Raw genomic sequence first — 7,359 nt, forward strand, 5'->3', positions numbered from 1 at the left:
AGGTGTGGTTCAACCATGAAGGGTACCAGATTAAGGTTGAGTTGGAACGGCTGCCGAGGAGGTTGGGAGATGGTGGTGGAGCTCCCGGGGCGGGTCCCTCCGCTCCCCCGCCAGATAGCCAGCAAGGAAAGGGCGGGTCTAACAAACAGGGGCCTCTCGTGGGCACTTCTTCCAAGGCTGCTGCCACTGGTGCGTCCAAACCTGCGACGGTGACGTCCCAGAAGGAAGAAGCCGGCTCCGGCGCGAAGGTGGTGGGCCAAGATGTGGTGATGGGCGAGCTGGCGGACGAGCACGAGGACAGCATCCAAGACACTTCAATTGACACTGAGACATGGGAAAAGTTGGGTGTGATTGCAACTCAAGACACGACTGTCAGCCTACCTCCCCTCGCCCGCTCTCTAGATCCGTCCTTCAAGGTTCTTAGCTCCAGCCTGCCAGCCCCGAATGCGCCAATGCCTCTGTCTCTAGTGGCTTTGGAGAACGAGGCCATGACGAGCTCTCCTTCTCGCGGAGGGGGCTCGGGGCTGGACTGCGTCCTCATGGATTCGGACCCAACTCCGGCCTCGGACAGGCGCCTGTCGAGTGGCTCTGGCCATCAGGCCAAGAAGACCGCGGGGAGGAAGGCAGGGGGCAAGACGGTGGCCTCGGAAGCTGCGGGATCGGTGGCGGTGTTGGGAGGCGAGCTGGGTGCGGCTTTGATGGCGCCAGGGCTGGCAGCCAAGGCCAAGCATACAAGGGCAACTCCGGTGTCGTCTCGGGCTCCTAGCGCACGCGTCAAGGCCAAGATTGGAGACATGACCTCTCTGGAAAGTGCCAAACTTCGTGCCGCCGACAAGAACATGGATACGACAGGTAACCCTTCCCCCTCTTTTAAGATTCTGAATGCTTTTTCCGATGAGCATCTCGCCGAGATTCTTCACGATAGTGGCGTAGCGCTAGACTCCTCGTCTTTGGATCTGATTCCGTTAGTTCGCGCACGTGAAGAGGCTCGGGCCGCCCTCGCGGAAGCAGCCGCCAGGAGCGTGGCTGCACAGCTGGTGGACGGCCCGGTCGCAGCACCAGTAGGTGCTGGTGTTGTCGCCCTGCCCAACGAGGAAGCCGAGGCCGGGGTGGCCTCGGACTCGCCTTCTTCCAGTCGAGTGCCGGCTAGGAAGCAAGTGGCTAAGGCGGTCTCCTCCCGTGGAGTCCGCCTCCGCAACCGGATCATCTGATGCGATATATTTTCTGAAATATCCGTGGTTGCGGGCATGGGGAGCGACGCACGCAGCTCCGTGAGTACATGTCCAAAGAACACGTTGACTGCGTTGCGCTCCAGGAAACGATTAAGGCTGCCTTTTCATTTAGAGACCTTCTGGCGTACGATCCGCTCTAGCGCTTCGATTGGTTTTGGACTCCGTCCGCTGGCCTCTCTGGGGGTCAATTGTTGGGATGCAACAAGGACGTTTGTGAGGTTATTCTGTGGGAATCTGGTACGTTCTACATCGCTGCCACTGTGCACCACCGGGTCTCCCAAGCCTCCTGGGTGATCGTGAGCGTTTATGGGTCGGCTGACCATGCGAGGTCCGCTGATTTCTTGGGAGAAATCACAGCTTTGCTGGGGGCCAAACAATCATCCAACCTACTAGGAGGTGACTTCAACTTGATCCGCTCGGGGGCGGACAAGAACAACAACAACATCGACTGGGCTAGGGTGTCCCTGTTCAATAATGCCATTGCGTCCGCTGCCCTTAGAGAGATTGCGCGTACTGGGGCCAGATACACTTGGACTAACAAGCAATGAGAGCCTATTCGATGCGTCCTCGACCGTGTGTTCTGCTCAAGTGATTGGGAGGCGCTATTTCCCCTCTGCACATTAGTGGCTGAAACGCGCATAGGATCAGACCACGTTCCGCTGATCCTGTCCTCAGGGGAGGATAAAGTGGGACGCAGCCATAGGTTCTTCTTTGAGACAGCCTGGTTCGAACACGAGGGTTTTAACCAGCTTGTCACAAATCGATGGACCTTGATTGGCAATCAGATTGGGCGCCAACGAGGACCAATAGAATTCTGGTCTTCTGCGGCCGCGGCTTTGCGGGCTTTCCTTAGGGGCTGGGGGGCTAACCATGGCAGCGAGTCCAAAAGGGAGAGGGAGTGCATCGTGGCAGAAATCGCTCGTCTCGACTCGCAGGCGGATGTAAGAACCTTCTCTGGTGCCGAATGGGAGCTTAGATACTCCCTTGAACACCAAGTCCTGGCTATTCTCAGGGCGGAGGAGGAATATTGGCGCCAAAGGGGTGGTGTCAAGTGGGTCGTGAAAGGTGACGCCAACACGGGTTACTTCCACGCGTACGCTAACGGTCGCAAACGTAAGAGTACTATTCTTAGGCTTCAGTCGGAGCGGGGGACGTTGATTACCCAGAACGAGATAGTTAAGTACATCTTTGACTTCTTCGTTGAGCTGTTGGGAACAGCCGAGGCTAAGAGTCTAAGTCTACAGGGAAGACTTATGGGGACTGCATGAGCGAGTTTCGCAGCAGGAAAATGATGCCTTGATGGTGTCCTTTTCGCCCCAGGAGATTGACAGAGCGCTTGCGGGAATGAAAAACAACACGGCTCCAGGCCCAGATGGCTGGCTGGTGGAGTTCTTCAAGCGTTTCTGGCCGTTGCTTAGGGACCTCTTCTAAGTGATCATAACCGGCTTCGCCCTAGGTACGGTGGACCTGTCGCGCCTAAATTACGGAGCCATCTGCCTGATTCCCAAGGTTAAAGGGGCAGAATCTATCAAGCAGTTTCGGCCGATCACGCTCATAAACGTTCCTTTTAAGGCTTGTGCCAAAGCTTACGCTTCTAGGCTAGCGCCGGTCGCCCAACGTGTCATTAGAAAGAGCCAAACTGCTTTTCTTAAAGGCAGGAACATCCTTGAAGGACCCATTGCTCTTACGGAGATTATACACGAGTTAAAACGTACCCGAGGGCAGGGTGTTATCCTTAAGCTAGACTTTGAAAAAGCCTACGATCGTGTAAACTCAGAGTTTACACGGGAGGTCCTCCTCAAAAAGGGTTTTGAGGCAGGGTTTGTTCACCGGATCATAAACCTGATCTTGAGTGGCAACACCTCGGTCATTGTTAACAGCGAAATGGGGAAGTCTTTCCGTAATAGGAAAGGGCTTAGACAGGGCGACCCTATATCCCCACTCGTCTTTAACTTTGTGGCGGATGCAATGGAGGCCATGCTGACCAAGGCCCGGGAGGCCGGTCACATCAAGGTGTTGTGGAACGAAGTAATTTCAAAAAAATTCCTACGCACACGCAAGATCATGGTGATGGCATAGCAACGAGAGAGGAGAGTATTGTCCACGTACCCTTGTAGACCGTAAGTGGAAGCCTTATGACAACGCGGTTGATGTAGTCGTACGTCTTCACGATCCGACCGATCCAAGTACCGAACGTACGGCACCTCCGAGTTCAGCACACGTTCAGCTCGATGACGATCTCCGGGCTCCGATCCAGCAAAGCATCGGGGATGAGTTCCGTCAGCACGACGGCGTGGTGACGATGATGATGTTCTACCGGCGCAGGGCTTCGCGTAAACTCCGCGACGATATGACCGAGGTGGAATATGGTGGAGGGGGCACCGCACACGGCTAAGGAACGATCCGTAGATCAACTTGTGTGTCATGGGGTGCCCCCCTGCCCCCGTATATAAAGGAGCAAGGGGGGAGGAGGCCGGCCCTAGGAGGGGGCGCGCCAAGTGTGAAGTCCTACTAGGACTCCCTAGTCCTAGTAGGATTCCACCTCCCTTGTTGGAGTAGGAGAAGGGGAAAGAGGGGGAGAGGAAGAAGGAAAGGGGGGCTGCGCCCCTTGTCAAATTCGGACCAGAGGGGAGGGGGGCGCAGGGCTCCTTCCTTTTGGCCTCTCTCTTCTATTCCCGTATGGCCCAATAAGGCCCATATACTCCCCGGCGAATTCCCGTAACTCTCCGGTACTCCGAAAAATACCCGAATCACTCGGAACCTTTCCGAACTCCGAATATAGTCATCCAGTATATCGATCTTTACGTCTCGACCATTTCGAGACTCCTCGTCATGTCGTCGATCTCATTCGGGACTCCGAACTCCTTCGGTACATCAAAACTCATAAACTCATAATATAACTGTCATCGAAACCTTAAGCGTGCGGACCCTACGGGTTCAAGAACTATGTAGACATGACCTAGAACTATTCTTGGTCAATAACCAATAGCGGAACCTGGATGCTCATATTGGCTCCTACATATTCTACGAAGATCTTTATCGGTCAAACCGCATAACAACATACGTTGTTCCCTTTGTCATCGGTATGTTACTTGCACGAGATTCGATCGTCGGTATCCAATACCTAGTTCAATCTCGTTACTGGCAAGTCTCTTTACTCGTTACATAATGCATCATCCCACAACTACCTCATTAGTCACATTGCTTGCAAGGCTTATAGTGATGTGCATTACCGAGAGGGTCCAGAGATACCTCTCCGACAATCGGAGTGATAAAACCTAATCTCGAAATATGCCAACCCAACATGTACCTTTGGAGACACATGTAGTACTCCTTTATAATCACCCAGTTACGTTGTGACGTTTGGTAGCACCCAAAGTGTTCCTCCGGTAAACGGGAGTTGCATAATCTCATAGTTACAGGAACATGTATAAGTCATGAAGAAAGCAATAGCAACATACTAAACGATCAAGTGCTAGGCTAACGGAATGGGTCATGTCAATCACATCATTCTCCTAATGATGTGATCCCGTTAATCAAATGAAAACTCATGTCTATGGCTAGGAAACTTAACCATCTTTGATTCACGAGCTAGTCAAGTAGAGGCATACTAGTGACACTATGTTTGTCTATGTATTCACACATGTATTATGTTTCCGGTTAATACAATTCTAGCATGAATAATAAACATTTATCATGAAATAAGGAAATAAATAATAACTTTATTATTGCCTCTAGGGCATATTTCCTTCAGTCTCCCACTTGCACTAGAGTCAATAATCTAGTTCACATCGCCATGTGATTTAATACCAATATTCATGTCTGTATATGATTAACACCCATAGTTCACATCTTCATGTGACCAACACCCAAAGGGTTTACTAGAGTCAATAATCTAGTTCACATTGCTATATGATTAACACCCAAAGAGTACAAAGGTATGATCATGTTTTGCTCGTGAGAGAAGCTTAGTCAACGGTTCTGTCACATTCGAGCCGCATGTATTTTGCAAATATTCTATGTCTACAATGCTCTGCACGGAGCTACTCTAGCTAATTGCTCCCACTTTCAGTATGTATCCAGGTTGATACTTAGAGTCATCTGGATCGGTGTGAAAGCTTGCACCGATGTAACTCTTTACGATGGGCTCTTTTATCACCTCCATAATCGAGAAATATTTCCTTAGTCCTCAGTAAGGATATTCTTGACCAATGTCCAGTGATCTACTCCTAGATCGCTATTGTACTCCCTTGCCAAATAAAGAGCAAGGTATACAATAGGTCTGGTACATAGCATAGCATACTTTATAGAACCTATGACTGAGGCATAGGGAATGACTTTTCATTCTCTTTCTATTTTCTGCCATGGTCGGGTCTTGAGTCTTACTCAACTTCACACCTTTGCATCACAGGCAAGAACTCCTTCTTTGACTGTTCTATTTTGAACTATTTCAAAATTTTATCAAGGTATGTACTCATTGAAAAATCTTATCAAGCGTCTTGATCTATCTCAATAGATCTTGATGCTCAATATGTTAGTAGCTTTACTGAGGTCTTTCTTTTAAAGAACTCCTTTCAAACACTCCTTTATGCTTTGCAGAATAATTCTACATTATTTCCGATCAACAATATGTCATTCACATATACTTATCAGAAATGATGTAGTGCTCCCACTCACTTTCTTGTAAATACAGGCTTCACTGTAAGTCTGTACAAAACTATATGCTTTGATCAACTCATCAAATCATATATTCCAACTCTGAGATGCTTGCACCAGTCCATAGATGGATCACTGGAGCATGCACATTTTGTTAGCACCTTTAGGATTGAAAAAACCTTCTGGTTGCATCATATACAACTCTTCTTTAAGAAAACCATTAAGGAATGCAGTTTTGACATCCATTTGCCAGATTTCATAAAATGTGGCAATTGCTAACATGATTCGGACAGACTTAAGCATCGCTACAGTTGAGAAAATCTCATTGTAGTCAACACCTTGAACTTGTCAAAAACCTTTTTGCGACAAGTCAAGCTTTGTAGATAGTAACACTACTATCAACGTCCGTCTTCATCTTGAAGATCCATTTATTTCTTATGGTTTGCCGATCATCGGGCAAGTCCACCAAAGTCCACACTTTGTTCTCATACATGGATCCTATCTCAGATTTCATGGCCTCCAGTCAATTTGCGGAATCTGGGCTCATCATCGCTTCCTCATAGTTCGTAGGTTCGCCATGGTCAAGTAACATGACTTCCAGAATAGGATTACCATACCACTCTGGTGCGGATCTTACTCTGGAAGACCTACGAGGTTCTGTAGTAACTTGATCTGAAGTTTCATGATCATCATCATTAGCTTCCTCACTAATTGGTGTAGGAATCACTGGAACTGATTTTAGTGATGAACTATTTTCCAATTCGGGAGAAGGTACAGTTACCTCATCAAGTTCTACTTTCCTCCCACTCACTTCTTTCGAGAGAAACTCCTTCTCTAGAAAGGATCCATTTTAAGCAACGAATATCTTGCCTTCGGATCTGTGATAGAAGGTGTACCCAACAATTACCTTTGGGTATTCTATGAAGACGTACTTCTCCGATTTGGGTTCGAGCTTATCAGGTTGAAACTTTTCACATAAGCATCGCAACCCCAAAATTTAAGAAACGATAACTTAGGTTTACTACTAAACCGTAGTTCATACGGTGTCGTCTCAACGGATTTAGATGGTACCCTATTAAACGTGAATGCAGTTGTCTCTAATACACAACCCCAAAACGATAGTGGTAAAACTGATAAGAGACATCATAGATCGCACCATATCCAATAAAGTGCGGTTACGACGTTTGGACACACCATAACGTTGTGGTGTTCCAGGTGGCGTGAGCTGTGAAACTATTCCACATTGTTTTAATTGAAGACCAAACTCGTAACTCAAATATTCGTCTCCGCGATCAGATCATAGAAACTTTATTTTCTTGTTACGATGATTTTTCCACTTCACTCTAAAATTCTTTGAACCTTTCAATTATTTCAGACTCATGTTTCATCAAGTAGATATACCCATATCTGCTCAAATCATTTTGTGAAGGTTAGAAAATAACGATACTTGCCACGAGCATCAACACTCATT

This window comes from Triticum dicoccoides, chromosome 2B, assembly GCF_002162155.2.
Source record: "Triticum dicoccoides isolate Atlit2015 ecotype Zavitan chromosome 2B, WEW_v2.0, whole genome shotgun sequence".
In the NCBI taxonomy this organism is placed as follows: Eukaryota; Viridiplantae; Streptophyta; class Magnoliopsida; order Poales; family Poaceae; genus Triticum; species Triticum dicoccoides.